The 18030-nt window shown below is 42.1% G+C and overlaps 1 long non-coding RNA gene across 1 annotated transcript; it reads right to left on the reverse strand.

The window, feature by feature from the left end:
• Positions 1-1127: 1127 nt before the first annotated feature.
• LOC119540148 lies at positions 1128-16483 on the reverse strand. The gene is made up of 3 exons (XR_005218043.1): positions 16348-16483; positions 3484-3563; positions 1128-1865 (listed from the first exon to the last, which is right to left on the reverse strand). It is a non-coding gene; the product is annotated as an uncharacterized LOC119540148 (long non-coding RNA).
• Positions 16484-18030: the final 1547 nt, after the last annotated feature.

Below are 18030 nucleotides of genomic sequence, written 5' to 3' on the forward strand. Positions count from 1 at the left end.
TTTCAGCCACATGAGAGCGTAATATACAAGGTAGAAATAATATTAAAGCATTATTTTTACTCTTCAAGTAGGCAAAAATTGAAATTGTGATTAAACCTAAGGTTGTTTTGAGTGTAGCAAAATGTATAGACTCATACAATGATGTTTTTGGAAGTGTATATATATATATATATATATATTTAAATATTTTTTATGGAAGCATATATTAGTACAACTTTCTTGATAACTTTTTGGCATTATTCATCAGAAATAAATGATTATGCAATTTTACTAGAAATTTATCAGATGTATTCTGAGATTTTTGTATGTTCATGTTTGACAGAATACTTTAAAATACAGGAAAATTATAAACAGTAAAAATGTACAACAATTAGGAATACTAATTTATGATACCATATACATAGAGATGATATGAGAAGCTGGAAAGGAACGTATACAAGATAGTTAACAGGTTTATTTCTAAGTGGAATTTTAAATATTATCCTTGATTTTTATTTTTTCATTGCACTTTTCTTGGTTTTACCAAAATTTTTATGATGCATAGTTATTTTATCATTAAAAAAGAAACATTTCAACATTCACAAAGATATAAAAGGAACATAAAATTTTAAAATAGGAAAAATAGGGAAACAATAGGGGCAGTCTTTTTAAAATCAGAACCAAGAAAGTGTCACATGTAACAACAATTATTATTTGTTATTTTTATTGTTGATCAATCCAAGGGGGAAAAGAAGGAATAAAACAAAAGTTAATCCAAGGTAAACAGTTTAGTAAAACTAACCAGATACAGAGAGATAAACTTCGTCACAGCAATTACAGGCCAGAAAATATTAAATAGTAACAAAGAAAACACACAAGCTTATGGTTCACAAAAGATAACCATACCTAACTTGCCTCCCTAAAAATTGTTGTGAGGTTTAAGTAAAATAATAGATTTGAAAGCCCTGCCATTCTTTCAAAAACAGTGCTGTAATATAGTATGAATTTGTTGTTTTAAAGAAAAAATTATAAAATTAACTGATCCATTCCAAGCAATAGTCAGTCTTTTCCCGCTTGCCAAGAACACATTTTATAACATTAGTGTTTGTTGCCGATGTCCAGGAGAATAATGTGAAAACAGTGGCTCATAGCAGAAGGGGGTGTATGGCCCTTGCCCTCCCCACCCACCACCCTCTGACCTTGGCACACACAGAAGCCAAGAAATGAGCAGGGAACATTCAGGAAGGCAGTTCTCAGGGAACGTGAGACCCACAGAGAAGCCCAAGGGCTGAGCATGGTCTGATTGTCTTGCAGATGTCACACAGGCAAGATCCAAAGTCATTCCCACTCCAGCCCCATCCGGAATGGGTGAATGTGTGACACTCTGCTCTAGAGTTGAGAAGGGGAAGAAGAAGTAATAGGGAGGAGGCAGGTGGTTTGGGAGAAATCTGAGCATCTGAATAGAAAGGGGTAGAGCCCTGGCCCTAAGAGCCAAGACTGAAGGGCCTCTGACCACTAACCCCCATCTTCACCCCTGCTTCTTCCTTGGATTCTGAACTGGTTGGAAGATAAAACTCAAACCTGAAGTCAAGGCCTGCTGCTTTGTGACTGGCTAGCTCACATCCAGAGAAAAGCCACAGCTAGCGTCTTGGGTTCCAGGCTGCTGTGACGTACACAACACAACAGGTTGGCTTAAACAGCAGGGATTCATTGGCTTGCTTCCCTTGACTTCCTCCTGGGTCAGTAGTGTTCTGGTGGACTGGCCGTCCTTGGGTTCCTTGGCTTTTGTGTCACATGCAATGTCCTCTCCTTTATCTTCTGGATTCTGATGACTTCTGGCTTCCTGCTGCTGCCCATGGCTTTCTCCGACTATGTCTGCATTTCTTCTGCTTATAAAGATCTCTGGCAATTAGATTAGGACCCACCCTCACTCTGCTGAGACCCACCCACAGGAACACAGACTAAGACCTAGAACATGTGTTTGGGGGTTACATAATCCACCCTACCACACCTAAGATAGGGAAAGACTAATACTTTAATAAAGCAGTTTCTGAGTGCCTAATTCCAAACATTTTTTACTTATCTAGTAACTTCTGCTTCTCCATCAAATCTGGCTCAAGACTTACTGTCCTTCATACCTCCTTAGATGTAGGCATATGTCAGGGAAAAACCAAGGCAACTGGATTCAAATCCCAGCTTTACCACCTACTAGAGGTGTGAATTTCAACAGATTGCTTAGTCTTTCTGTGATGCATTTTCTTCATCTGAATAATAGGGAGTAAAACATTTACTTTGTAGGGTTGCCTTAAGGATTAGTAAGAAAATTCATGGAAACCACTTGGACAATGCTTAGTGCATAACGATTGTTCTATATGGTGGTTTTTAAAAAGTAATGTTCTGTTTCTAACATACTTTACAAGTTCTTCTAATATCATTGTTATAAATGTAATGACATAGAGGAACTCTTGCTCCCTGGAATTCCTCTGAGGAAGTGGTCTATATTAATTGAGAAGAAATATTTTGATAAGCTGATTAAGAGGATAAGACCTCAAGGTCATGTTTAAGGTGAGAAAAATGCTAAATTGACATTCAAAAGGCGAGCTGAGGAATTTGTTTTGCTTCTGAGAAGGAAGGAAGAGTAGAGAAGAAAACCAAGATGAGAAGGAAGGAAAGAGAGAGAATGGAGGAAAAGAGAGACAGACTGAAAGACCCCAGAATTTCATTCTCAGGTTATCTAACCAGGCAGACACAGAGGAGAGGGTATCAATAGCTAGGGTGACTAAAATCCCTTTTGGGGATTTTAGAAAGGTTTCTTTATATAGTTGTGTGCAGTTCATTAATTTTCCAGGTAGAAAAACACTGGAGCTGGATGAGCAGTTTCTTCTATTCTAAATCCTGACTATCAAGGTTATGTTTCCAAAAATACTGGAATGTCAACATGAGCTGTATATGTATCGGAATAGGAAGGGATACTGGCTTGAAATACCCACTTCCAAGTAGAGATGGCCAATACATTTTGATGCAAACTTCTCTAAATTTTTTTTGTTCTCAGTTTCCCAACGATATATCACACCAAGGAATTGAAGATAATTTAACGTGTCCCACAATCAGTCTGGGGTAAGTCTTGCTTTCTCCTGCATCCCCCGTGTCAGCGTCTCCATTCCAAAATATTTACTTGATTCAAGACCACTGGCTTGGCTTTCAGCAATTGGGAAGAATGAGCCCATGTTTACCAATTTGCACCTAGCAATTTGCAGACTGTCAACTAGACTAGTAGTGCCATTTGACTATATTGATCATGCCACATCAAGGCAAGAGCTATGAATCTCCTGAGACAAATATTAAATTGACAATTTGCAAGTAAAATGAAGGTCCAACTCAGTCACAAATCCTAGACTGCTGGTTAAAGATAATGAAGCCCAAAGTATGTCTTATTTCACCTGCCAGAAGGTAAGGTGGTAAAGTTACTCCAACTTTATAATGTACAAGGCATAGTCTACTCACCACCTTGGTCACTCTCCAGGTGTTGGGCACTGTAAATTGGGACAGCTTCACTCCAGGGGTCATTTACCTTCTATTGAGAACTGAAGAGAAATTAGAACAATGGCAATGAGGATTACTGGAAAATGTTCCCCCCTCCCAAAATATAAATCCCCACACTACCACCCCCTCTCTAAACCCTACACACCACATCTTCACACAGCCAGAAGGTCCTTTAGGCATTCATTTAAGATGCTATTAGATGACTAATTGATTTGCTTTTATTCTTCAGCGAGATGCACTGGGGAAGCAAGGATTGGAATTTGGGAGGAGAGAAGAGGAGACCCTTAGGCATCTAAAGAGGACATGGAGGTCTGGTTGGCCCAGTTCCCAATTTTGCCTAGTGCCCCTGTCTGCTTATTCCACCCCCACGTCCACGGTCTGAGAGTCTAAAAGAGGACAAACCACTCTGGGAAAGCTGAGCCATTTACAGTGCTCATGTTCAAGGCATTGAAACAAATGCTAGGTTTATACTATTTGTTTTAAACAGGAAATTCAGAGCATTCCAATATGCAATAAAGCCAAATTGTATTACATACACATCTCCAACATGTAAACAGTCTCTTGAGCTAATTTTGTGCATTTTGCACATCAGTTTTGAAAATTGATTTAGAACACTAGAAGTACAATTCTATGTTAAGCAAATCAAATTTTAAAAATCCGTATTTGCACAAAAAATGAATTCAAATGACTAGGCTCTTTTTAAAGAACTGTTTTCCTATTTATAAAAATAATACATTTGTATTGGGTAAATACAGAGAAGTATACGGAAAAAATAAAATCAACAGTAATCTCAGAACCAAGGGAAAACTCCCTAACATTTCAAGGCATTTTTCCCTCAAGTCTTTTATATTCACATCTTTAGACATATTTGTTATTGTTAGCTTATTGTAGATGCAGATTTTAAATGTAAACTTACTTTTGAATAGGAATGAAATTCAAAAAGCCATTCAATTAAAATAAGACTCAAAACTGCCAGTTTATTTTCAATTCTTCCAGAGAATAATACATATAAAAATATATATGTACCTAATTTTAGTTCAAATTATAGCCCACTGTTATACACACTGCTCTGCACATTGCTTTATTTGCTTGATATCAATACATTAATATACTTTAGAAATTCTTCTGTGGCACTACATAAAGATCCTTCATCATTATTAAAGGCTGTGAAATAGCCCATTGCCTGAATGTAGCATAAGTTGTTTAATCAGTCCCCTACTGATGGACATTTATGTTTTGTCTAAACTTTTTGTATGTCTTTAAAATTCTTTTTTTACCTAGTTTTATTACATGTTGATTTTTCGCATGTCACTAAATATTCATTGTAAGCTTTTAATAAATTGCATAATGTTCAATTTATGTATTCATAATGATTTTTAAACAATCTTTGCAGACAATGATCATTTTTATGTACAGTTTCTGTTCCCATCTCATTTCTCATTCAAAATATATCTTTGTGATAGATTCCTGGACATGTTCCCAAAGGATACCTACATACTAATGTTCTTTTCTTTAATGCAATTTTATTGTGATATATTCACATACCAGATAATCATCCAAAGTGTACAATCAATGGTTCATGGTATGATCATATAGCTGTGCATTCATCACCACAATGAAGTTTTAAACATTTTCATTACTTCAAAAAAAATAAGAATAAAAATTAAAAGGGACACCCAAAACATCTCCTCCCCTCTATCCCCCCCCCATTATTTATTTATTTATTTGTCTTTATTTTCTTATTCATCTTTCCATACACTGGATAAAGGGAGGGTCAGTCAGATATTTCCTTCTAGCTATTCTAAACACTAAAAACTAAAAAAGGATATCTACATAATGCATAAGAATAACCTCCAGAATGACCTCTTGACTCCATTTGAAATCTCTCAGCCACTGAAGCTTTATTTTGTTTCATTTCTCTTCCCCATCTTGGTCAAGAAGGCTTTCTCAATCCCATGATGCCAGGTCCAGGCTCACCTCTGGGAGTCATGTTCCACATTGCCAGAGAGATTTATACCCCCGGGAGTCATGTTCCATGTAAGGGGAAGGCAGTGAGTTTACCTGCAGTGTTGGCTTAGAGAGAGAGACCACCTCTGAGCAACAAAATATTTTCTGGAGCCAATTCTTAGACATAATTATAAGTAGGCTTAGCTTCTCCTTTGCAGGAATAAGTTTCATAAGGGAAAGCCCAAAGATCGAATCCCTGATGTTTATGAGTATATTCAGGGAGTCCCCAGGTGGGGAACTTTAATATTTCCACATTTTCCCCCAGTCCCTCAAGGGGACTTTGCAAATACTTTTTTATTTTCTGCCCAAATACCTTTGGGATGTATCGGAGCATCACACTGACCTGTACAAACCAACAAGATCTTACTCCCTAGTCAAGATTACATGTAATTATGAGGTTCAAATAAACTCACCATACAGATTAAATTATATACTAATGTTTTTAATACATATTTTCAAATTGTTTTCCAAGAAAAAAAATGGTACAATTTGTAATCCTATGAGTAGCCCCTATCAGTGCTGAGTATTACCAATTTTCCAATTTTATAGGCAAATAAATCTTGTTTCCATTTTTTGTTTCCATTGTCCATTTATTCACCTACTATATATGGAGTGCCACCATAACCCAGGCAGTGTCAGCCCTGGACGTACAACAGTGAGCAAAGTACCCACCTCATGGAGCTCACATTCTAGTGGGGGAGAGAAAAACAAACAAGTGAACAAGTATATACATATTATAATCTCAAAAAAAAATAAGAGCTATGGAGAAAAATAAAGCCAGTTAATGGTGAGGGGCATCTTAGGGTAAAGGTGAGGGTGCTTTTTGAGATAGGGGATCAGGGATGGCCACTCTGACAGCCTCACATCTGAACAGAAAACTCAATGACATCAGAGGGAGAAAAATGGGGTAGAGCATTCCAAATGCAGGGAACAGTGTGTGCAAAGGCCCGGAGGAGAGAATAAGACTGCTGAGGTTTAGGAGCACCAAGGAGCACCAAGGGGACTCAGTCTTAGGAGAGGAGGTGGACCAGGGCTTTGCAGACCAGCTGGGTTTTATTCTCCATATCATGGGAAGCTGGGAGAGGGTTTTAAGGAGTAGGGTAACCACACCTGATTTAGTGTTTAGAAGGTCACTCCAGAGAAGCAAGATGGATGGGTACAGTGGTCTGGACTCTGCGTGAAAAGGGATGAAAATGTGGGTAAGTTCATAGAATAATACTGGAAGGAAATGCAAAAACTGGTTGCCTCTGGGGAGGGGAATTGGGTGGACTGAGGGACAGGTGAGGGAGAGACTCCATTTTTCACATTATTTTCTTTTATGCATTTAAATTGTGTACCTTGTGTATTGTATCACCTATGGAGAGAAACAATTTCTAGCTGCTGTGAGAAGTCTCAGCAGCTGTATGGAACAAGGCTGGAGGTGGGGAGCCCAGGTGACATCAGCCTGTGGCATCAGCCGAGGAGAGATGGCAGAGGCTTGACCTGAGCTCACAGTGGTGCAGGTAGAGAGACGGTATCAGAATCTGGATACATCTTGAAGGTAGAGAACTTGCTAATGGACCAGATGTGGACTTCCCAAAAGCAGAAGAATCAGCAATGACCCTAGGCTTTTGGCCAGAGCAAACCATGTGGATGGTGGGGCCCACTCATGGAGAAGGATCAGATGCAGGAGTGAGGGATGGTGGGGCCCAGATAAAACCCAAGAGGGGATGGCGTCCCGGAAGCCAAGTGAAGAAAGTACTTAAAAAGGAGCATGGAATCCACAATGCCAAGGCTGGTGATGCGTCAAGTCAGGAGAGGCCTGAGAATGAAGTTAGCAAGATGGAGGTCACTGGTCTCCACCAGGGCACTTCCAGTGCAGTGGCAGAGCTGGTTGCACTGCATTAGCTGTTCATAATTTTGTCCCTGTATTTCAATTGAAGTTCTGGTGTTTTTCTTACTGAGTTAGAATAATTATGCTTATGTTTGTCCTATTTGTTGCAGATGGTTTTCCGAGTTTATCGCTTATTCTTTCATTTAATTTTTATGGGTTTTTGACAAATTTAGATGTTTCCAAAATCTTCTACTTCTTTTATGGTGAGAAGTCTTTGAGCTCTTAAGACCTAATAAATATATGCCTATAGTTTCCTTCTTTTTATTTTTTCCTTTTGCATCTTTCATGTTTAACTTTAATCCATTTGAATTTTATTTTAGGCTAAGGTATAAGGCATCCTTCTAATTTCATATTTTTTCCTCAAAGAATTAAACAATTGTCTAGTCTCCCCTACTTAGGGAGCAATAATTTCCTTCTCCACTATTTCATGATACCATCTTTATCATATATTAATTTTTTTCATAGACTAGATCCATTTCTTGGTTCCACTGATATATATGTTTATTATTATACCCATATAATACTATTTCATTAGAGTTTTTGAGTTTATGTTAATATTTAATAATTTTCTCTTATTACTCATCTTTTCTGTATTTTCTTAGCTAATCTCACAGAATATTCTTTAAAATAAACTTTAGAATGAATTTGTCAAAATTCATTTCCCCCAAAACACAAATCTAGTAATTTCTATATACACAATAATTCATTATTTAACAATTCACAGTGTGATTATGTTAAAAACAAAATTCCCAGTTCATTTAAATTATGACTTTGATTTCATTTATTTGCATTTAACAATTTACAAGTATTCCAGAAAATTTGACTGATGAGTGTTTTTAAAACTTTCGCAGTTCTTAAGAAATAATACTTTTACAAATTTACAGCCTAAAGTTGAAGGAAATGATATTTTTAAATAATGTTACTATTGTTGATCATGCATGTCACTATGATCTTCATATTATTTAAAGTTTTTAAAAATTCTTTCTCATGATTTATTTCAAGTAAATGGTATAACACTCTGTCGCAACGATGTTTCCCCACTCATTACCCACCCAGGCCAATGCCCCAGAATGGTTTTCTAAAATCTTTCCCTTCTATCCCCAAATCATCCCTTCCCTGTATCATGAATGTGTGAGTTCCCCATTCCATCCTGTAAGGTCCCCACAAGAGTCACTTACACCTTGAGGCCTTTCTTGTCTGCCCCATTAGAAGTAATTTCTTCCCCTGATGAACTTCCAACTTTCTGACTATATTAAGTCTTATACTTACCATGTATTGTGCAATAACGATAATTGTCTTTTACCTGAGTTATGTTTAGGATTTGAACTGTGATATCAGTTCAAACTGAAACTGTGAGTTTAAGCAATATATTTTAATACAGTGTGCCCTAAAAGTTTTTTAAAATGAGATTGTCTGACTCCACCCACTCCTCCTAAATTTGTGCTCCCAGTTACCTGAACTGGCCTTCGATCGCCCAGCATCAAAAATGTGTCTTTACGTAATTCAGGGTTGGCCCCAGAGCTGCTTCTCCGAGGACGGGATAGAGACATGGATACTGGGGTGATGCTTTCCAGTGTGCTTCAGCCCTAACTTTCCAGGGGTGACGAAATAAGCCCTGGGCAGAGTTGGAAAGACCAGATTCATGCTCTTGCTGCTTTGAACTTTCCCTTCTCTGGGCCCCAGTTTCTTCCTCTGTATAAGGAGGTTATCATGCTAGCTCAGTGGGGGGCAGGGGGTTGCTTTGCTTTGTTTTGTTTTGTTCAACTGCAGCAGCAGTAGAGCACCTTAAAAAAGTTAAAGGAAATGAGGGGAGGGTTGGTAGATAAAAAGGGAGCAATCTGGGGCAGCCTGAGCTGGGAGCTGGAAGCCTGGGAACCATTAAACTAGGTCAGGGCTTCCTAGGCTCGGGCATTCACATACCACCCTTGTGATCGCTGCCGTAGTCAGCCTATAGCAGGTGTTGTTTATTCACGGACTCATTCACCCATTCCACAAAGATTGTTGAGGTTCTACTCTGTGCTGGGGACTGAGCAAAAACAAACAGGGTTCCACTCAGGAGGGGAATGTCTGGGTGAGAAGTCCAGACTCTGAATTCACATGGACTTGGGTTCGACAAGATTCAGGCAGCTCTATCTTTATAACTGGGGGAAAGTGGGTAAGTTAGGCAGCTTCTCTTTGCTTCCACTCAGTCTCCTTTAAAATGTGATTCAACTCACAGGGCAAGTGTTCTGGTTTGCTAATGCTGCCATTATGCAAAACACCAGAAATGGATTGGCTTTTATAAAGGGGGTTTATTTGGTTACAAAGTTACAGTCATTAAGTGTCCAAGGTAAGGCATCAACAATAGGGTACCTTCACTGAAGGATGGCCGATGGCATTTGGAAAACCTCTGCTAGCTGGGAAGGCATGTGGCTGGCATATGCTTGCTCCCAGGTTGCATTTCAAAATAGTGTTCTCCAAAATGTCAGTGTCAGCTTCCACTGGCCATCTTCAAAGTGTCTGTCTCAGCTACAGCTCCAAAATGTCACTCTTAGCTGCTCTCCAAAATGTCACTCACAGCTGCTCTGAGTTCCTTCTATTTGTCAGCTTTTTATATGGCTCCAGTGATTTAATTCAGACCCACCCTGAATGGGTGGGGTAACACCTCCATGGAAATTATCCAATCAAAAGGCTTGCCCATATGTTGGACATCCTCACCTGGACTGGTGTTGATGACACAAACATTGGGACTGGCGGTTTTGTGTGCTGAGACTTTAATCATGGGACTTGCCCTTGTGGAACTCATTACCACAAAGGAGAGTCTAAACTTGCACGTAATGGTGCCTAAGAGTCTCCCCCTGAGTACCTCTTTGTTGCTCAGATGTGGCCCTCTCTCTCTCTAACTGAGCCATCTCGACAGGTGAACTCGCTGCCCTCCCCCCATGTGAGACCTGACTCCCAGGGGTGTAAATCTCCCTGGCAATGCAGAATATGACTCCCGGGGATGAATGTGGACCCGGCATCATGGGACTGAGAGCATCTTCTTGACCAAAAGGGGGATGCAAAATGAGACGAAATAGTTTCAGTGGCTGAGAGATTTCAAATGGAGTCAAGAGGTCACTCTGGTGGACATTCTTATTCACTATATAGATAACACCTCTTAGGTTTTAATGTATTGGAATAGCTAGAAGTAAATACCTGAAACTACCAAACTCCAACCCAGCAGTCTGGACTCCTGAAGACAATTATATAATAATGTAGATTACAAGGGGTGACAGTGTGATTGTGAAGACTTTGTGGCTCACACCCCCCTTTATCTAGTGTATGGATGAGTGGAGGAATGGGGATAAAAACTAAAGGACAAATGGGGTGGGATGGGGGGATGATTTGGGTGTTCTTTTTTCACTTTTATTTTTTATTCTTGTTCTGGTTCTTTCTGATGTAAGGAAAATGTTCAGAGATAGATTGTGGTGATGAATGCATAACTGTGTTATCGTACTGTGGACAGTGGATTGTATACCATGGATGATTGTATGGTGTGTGAATGTATTTCAATAAAACTGAATTTAATAAAAAAAAATTTTTAAAAATAAAAAAAATAAAAGACTTGCCCATAGTTGATTGAGTCACGTCTCCATGGAAACACTCAATCAGTAGGTTTCAACGTAATCAACACTAATATGTCTGCCCCCACAAGACTGCATCAAAGAACATGGCATTTTGGGGGCCATAATACATCCAAACCAGCATAGCAAGTATGAATAAGAAATGAGGACCTACATACAAAGCATTCAGTACAAGGCATGATGCACGGAGATAGTTCATTTTTGTATTTTTTTTTAACCTCCTTAGTTTGTACATAAGTAATTTCTTTAGCCTCCTTCTAAGCAAATAAGCTCAATACAGTAACCATCGGAAGACACCTACACAGCTGTCCCATGTTAAACGTTCTTCCACATCCTCCCGCCGGCCACCTCGGTCCACCCACAGTCTGCGTGACACCTTGGGGAGCAGAATTGCCATCGTTTCTTCTAGTATCACTGGCCCATGCTCAAGCTGAACAAAAGCAAAGACCCTCATTTTCCTGTCATCCCTTTCTGTCTTGAGAAAACAGTCAGTGCCCAATTGCTGCAGTGTTTTGTATTGAGGGTACAGCCAGCATCCATGTCTTCACCATCCAGATGGCACTCAAATTCACTCAGGTGTGATGAAACCACCTCAACAATAACAGTAAACCACTACAAGCAAAGGTGATAAAATAGTTAGAGCATACACTGCCGGGGAAGGGGCTTTAGGATGAAGACAAGCATGAAGCCTACAAAGCTGGCCGGGGGGCTCCTGTTCATCCCACCAGCTCACCCATCTCCCCAGGGACCTCACTCCATCCCCAAGTGGCCTGGCTGCTGCCAAGAGAAGCCACAACACCCCCTCTCCACGGCCTGGCCCACGAAGACAGAGGCTGGGGACTCTTTGGTGGGGGGCGGGGAGGCAGGGAGGGCATGAGGGAGCCCTGTGCCAGAGGCCAGCAGCCTCCTCTTTCCCATCCTAGAGAGTAGCCTTTTCTCAAAGCCAGCCCTTCCTAGGCCCTGCCTTTCCAACCCCCCTCCATCAAAGACGCACAACTTCTTACCACCATGAATCATTGAAGGAGCTGAATGGCTCCCTCCCAGAGACATGAAATCTTTGAAGTAAACATGGAGGTTTTCAAATGATGAGCCTGCATCAACCTCTGGGCAATGCAGGACCCTCTAGATGGACACTCAACGGGGGCCACCCCCTCACGCCAGTGCAGCTTATCTCTAGGTGTGGGCAAAAGACCTCCGTTTCAGTCCCAGCTCTGCCCACAGCACAATGTCCTTATCTTCCTCTTTTATAAAATGAGGAGTTCGTTTGATGGGATTTCTGAGGTCCCTTCCAGAGCTCGCGTTCAACCAGTCTGATCCTAACAATCTGTTTCTTCTCCATGACAGCCCTGCAAATATTAACACCAGAGTCCATGTCATCTCCTCCCAGGCAAACATCCCACTTCCCTTCCATGCATCCCTACCGTGCCTGGTTTCCAGATCCCGTCACCGTGCTCTGGAAATGTGCCAGCTCATCAGTGGTTCAGATAAGGGGCACAGCAGGGCTGCCTGGGGCTCCTTCCAGGGCCCTGCTCACTGCCAGACCCCAGGCTGACCCAGTTAGAACATCTGGTCACCCCCTGGCCCCTCCTCCTACTGGAAAACCACTGGATTTAGATCTAGAATACTGGCTGTTGGGAAAAGACAAAAACGCCCACAAAAGCATAACCTCATAATTTCCAAGACATTAGTTTAAGAAAAGAGAAACATTAAGAAAACTCCTTGTAGTAAGCCCTGTGAGGCTCCTCAGCTCCTCAGAGAGCAACTTGTTTCTGCAACCACAAGTGGAGAGAAACCCAGGACTTCCGCAGTTCAAGAGAAAGCACCACCGGCCCGAGAAGGGACTGCTGCCATCTTGAGGCCATCAGGAGAAGGACTTACTGAGGAATTGCCGAGGAAAAAACAGTATTAGTTGATTTTCATCTTGGGAGTCTAACACAGAGACAACTAACGGCGACAGCATCCTCGATGGAAACTTCACCCAGACCTTTGCCCTCCATCCTTTCCTCCCCGTCTCTCGGCCCCTCAGCTTCCTCCAGCCCCTTGGACACCAAGAGCCAAACGTGCCCAGGGCATCCCCTCAGAGAGGCGTCCACCCCGGCTGCCTCTAGGACACCCCCTCTCAGCCCAGCCTCGTGGGTGGCGGTTTCTGCAGCACAATAGTGCCCTCCCTGGGTCCCCGGCTTCTGTCTCCACCCCTGAGGGTCTCAGAGCCTGCCTGGGAGAAACGACACACCGGCACCCTCTCCTCTCCTCTCCGCACCCGGGAGGGGTGTGAGCGGGGGCGGCAGTTTGCTCGGCCCTTGTGGATGCCCCCCGGTTCTTCAAGCTAGTTGAACCCCCCGCTCTGGAGCACCAAATAACACCAACCAGGAGAGAACGGCCGGGTCTACAGACTGCCAAGAACTTCAAGGGGACCCCCGAGGTCTGATAGCCATCTCTGCGGGGAAGATGAGCTGCCTTCCCCCTTTGATGGCTTTGGGGCCCTGTGGTGGGTGCCATGGGGGTCTCCACACAGTGTGTCACCCAAGGAGCCCGGAGGGTGACAGCCACGGCCTCCGATGGCTGGTCCTTCCGATCCCACACCCCACACACCTGTCTACATGCAGGTCTCCAGACTCATCCTCGCAACACCGGCCTCTCCCCGCACAGACATGTCCCCACCTTCCGAAGTGTCCCACTGTAGGGCTGGCGCCCAGGGAGCACGGATGACTGTGTACATCTGGACCAGGGATACTCAACTGGGGCTGACTTCAGGAAGTCTGTCAACCTGAGAATAACTGATTTTCCCCCATCACTAGTTTACGAGTTCTGTTAACCGAAGAAACAGTGAAAAAAAGAACGGGGTATCCTAGCAGCATTATTCACAACAGCCAAAAGGTGGAGGCAACTCATGCCCATCGACAGATGAATAGAAACAAAATGTGCGGTATACGTGCGATGGGATACTTTTCAGCCGTAACTCAGAACGAAGTTCTGATACATGCGACGACATGGTTGAAGCTTGAAGACATCATGTTGCATGAAATAAGCCAAACACCAAAGGAAAAAATACAAAATTATTTCACTTACATGAAAGAATTAGAATATGCAAATTCATAGAGACAGACAGTAGATTAGAGGTTAGCAGGAGCTGAGGGAAGAGAGAATGGGAATTACGGATTAATTGGCACAGAGTTTCTGTTTGGGTTGATGAAAGTGATTTAGTGGTAGATGGTGGGGATGGTAGCACAACATTGTGAATGTAATTAATACCACTGAACTGTAAACTTAAAAATCGTGAAAATGGGAAATTTTGTATCATATATGTTACCACAATGAAAATTATTAGACAAATCTCACAGGAGCATGAGCAGAGATTAGAAAACTGGGTCTAGCAGCCAGCTCTGCATCTTACTAGTGTGTACCTTTGCACAAGTCACTAAACTCTTGAGCCTGTTTCCCCATCTGTAAAATGGAGGCAGCAATACCTAGCTATGGGTGCTTGTGCAGGCTGAGACTATACATGGGAGCACACAGACCACAGCTGTCCTTCCAAAAATGGTTAAGAAGAGAAATTATTGCCCAGACCAGAAGTACTGCAGGCTTTGGGGAAGGCAGCCGGGGGGATGAAAAAGAGAAGTTTAGGAGAGGCATTTCAGATATAAGATACAAAATAAAATGATTGCCAAATTGTTAAAACACACACACACACACACACACACAAACAAAGAAAAACCCTGAGGCTTCCCACCCAAGGTCTCCTTCCTTGCAACCCTGACCATCCATCACCACCCTGTCTTTTGGGGCTTCTTTTCTCCTTCACAGCTGACAGATGGTACTGTTGTATGAGAAGATGAAGGGAGAAGAGGGAAAATAATGGAACAGGATAATTCCAGACCAAGCAGAGTTCACAGTGATACGTTTAAATGTTGATGTGCTTCAGTGCCCAGTTTGTAAAAGAACTTGACATGCCCCCGACTTCTGCAAATGAGCACGTGCACATCCTGTGTATTCCCTTATCATAATTCCTGCCATCACCAAAGCCTGTTTCCGTCCCTCCCACTAAACCGTGTGTTTTCAAGGGAGGCAATAGAGATCCCCAGGAGTGAAATATTGGTGCTTGGAAGACCAAAAAAACACAATTACTCAAATAGTACATAGACAGATATACAATGTATCTGTGGTCTTAAAATTTCATGTGGGGGGGGGGGGGGGAGTAGAAATAAAGAGTCTAATAAAGCTCCTTAGGGGGCAATAAGGAAAAAAAGTTGGGAAATGTGCTCCCCACTGTCAGCACCTTTCAGGCAGGGTTTATGAATTCACATTTGCTGCGGTATCAGCCATGTTTGCCATGGTAGCAGCTTGCCACATGATGGGAATTAATAACAACAGTATATTGTATATTACTGTATACAGTTTTAAATAATCACATTCATTCTTTTGGCATGATGGTGGATAAAGAATAGGCAACTGAGTGAATGAGCGGGCTTGCCATCCCTTATTAGGTATAATGCGCAGGTGACCCGGGGCAGAGACGTGGCAGGTGTGTGTCTTTCAGCAATTAAGGGCGCTGGCCATGACCGACGAGGTTCTAGTAACAGGCCTGTCCGTGGGGCTGCAGCTTGAACCCTAAAGGCTTCCTGGAATTTTCCCTAGACTCCTCCTTCTTTCTGGGAACGCATCTGAACCAACTCGTGCCCTTTGCTGGCAGAGGCAGGGGCAGCTTTCAAATCTGAAAAGTTGGAGGAAAATCGCAGGTGGCGGATACAGTCCCCAGTCCCTTTTCTCTTAGGGGTTATGAGATTTGTAGGTTGCTACTAAACAGTCAGTGTTTGTTTTCCTGTTGCACGAGCCCGTATAAATATGAATAAACATACACACGCACCCTGAGCCATTCACAAAGGCAGTAAAATTTTTAGATTAAGAAAAGCAACGAATTATGTTTCTCAGAGGACATTCTAATCTAGAAGGAAAACCTTTCAGAAAGCAGTTTTCTCTTTGGCTCCATAAAGCAATGTAACCAAATAGGCGTCGTTTTCCTATTTCACTGTTTCCGGACTCGCATCTAAAGCCCAACCCAGTCGAGCGCTTTCTAAGGGCCGGGCTCGCGGGGCGCGCCGCAGCTACGGCGCATGCGCCTCCTGCCGGCCCTTTCACGCCGGGTGGGCCGGGCAGGCCTGCTGGGGGGATCGCGGCTTCCCCGCCACTTCCGACAGCTGCCATCTGGCTGGGGAGAGGGGGAAATGCCTACGGAGATAAACCCCGAGGGCACTGCTCCAACCCATTCGGAAACAGAAGGAAAAGCGCGGGGCCCTAATTAGAGACCCAGGAACTGCTGAGAACTGGGCCCATGCTGCTCACCTCTGTTAGTGCCCTCCTTCCATTCCAGAGGGGTCTGCATGCAGAGCCGGGGTCCATCGCGCGTCCGCTATTAGGAAGCCAGGACCTGCCGCCCTGCACGGGGCCTGGGAGCCTCTCCAGCCGTCATCTATGAGCGTTATGCCTGGTGTGGGGCCAAGGGGTGGCGTTAGGAAAACCTAAGAGATTAGATCTGACCTTGAAAGTGCTTAAAATAAGTCGCCCCACAACCCTTCCCCATGTCTGTCTGGCTGGCTGGCTGTTTTCTTCCATTTGTTTATTTTCTGTCAACACAGTCCAGGGCTCTGGTGCTAGACTGGATTTGAATCCGGGCTCTACCTTTTATTAGTTGTGACTTCGGCAAGTTACTTAACATTTCTGGGCCTCCGCTTCCTATCTGCAAGTGGGGAAAATGACAGCGCCTACTTTGTAGAGTTGTGCTGAGAGTCAAAGAAGTTATTATGTATAAAGTGCTAACAGGTTGTCAAATGAATAGGACATATTAACTATTGCCATTAGCACATAATTTTCTCTTGCTGTGTTGTCAAGAATGGCATGGTCTTGTATTCATCTCCATTAAAAAATCATAACTAAGATCAGAAAGGCAACATTAGAGCAGTCATAGGATGTCAAAAAGGAGCTGAGACATCTTAATTGGAATTCTAATTGTTGATTTAATTAATAGAGAAGCTGAATGTTTCTTCACACATTTATTAGCCCTGTGTCATGGAAAGGTTTTCCAAGTCCTGGTGTTTCTTACGTACTTGGGGACATCCAGGCACGTTCTTTTTGTCTGGTTAAGAGAAGACAGAGTGTGTGCATTTTTTAAAAAGTGGAATTAACTTTATTGTTCCCTCTGCTAAGACTAAGGCAGGCTCATAAAATTTCCATAAAATACAGCAAAGTATAGCAAAGCAAAGAAAATTACTCAAAGCCCTAAATGAAATAATTCCAGGGAACATTTTTAAAATTATAAATTAAAGTTTTAATACACAATACCACATAAGTATTGATTTGACTACTTAGTGTCTGTGTGGCAATTTGTAGAGCAAAATTATTTCTTAACATTCTGTGCCTTTTTGTTGAACATGTTTCAACTAAGGCTTTTCATTAGTTCATTTTCATTGATGCATAACAAACTGAGTAAAACATGCAAATCTAAAGAGTACAACTAGCTGAACATCCACACACATACATACTACCCCTGCTTCCAGCTCCCCAGTCCACAAAGAGACTCTTTCCAGTCCCCGATGGCTCTCTATGCCACTTCAAGTCAACAACTCACTTGTGTAACCACATTTTCTTCTGTCCACACAGAGTAGATTGCCAGCTTTTGTTATTCATAAGAGTGAAATCCAGCATTGCATAGGCTTTTGTATTTGGTTTATTTCTTTTCAATATTATGCTTTCCAGTTTGATCCATGTTCATACATGTATCCATAATTGATTTTTGTTTTGGTTATTCTTTTTGCTTTTAAAATAAAATTCCATGTGTAAATATACCTACCTTCTCCCACTTTCTCTCTCTCTCTCTTCCCCCCCCCTCTCTCTCTCTCTATTATATTTTTTTATTGCAGAAGTTGTAGGTTTACAAAAAAATCATGCAGAAAATACAAAGTTCCCATACAGCCCCCTCATGTATATACCTTCCTCTATTATTAACAGTTTGCATTAGTGTACTGCTTT

The sequence above is a fragment of the Choloepus didactylus genome, chromosome 7 (assembly GCF_015220235.1).
Source record: "Choloepus didactylus isolate mChoDid1 chromosome 7, mChoDid1.pri, whole genome shotgun sequence".
Classification (NCBI taxonomy): Eukaryota; Metazoa; Chordata; class Mammalia; order Pilosa; family Megalonychidae; genus Choloepus; species Choloepus didactylus.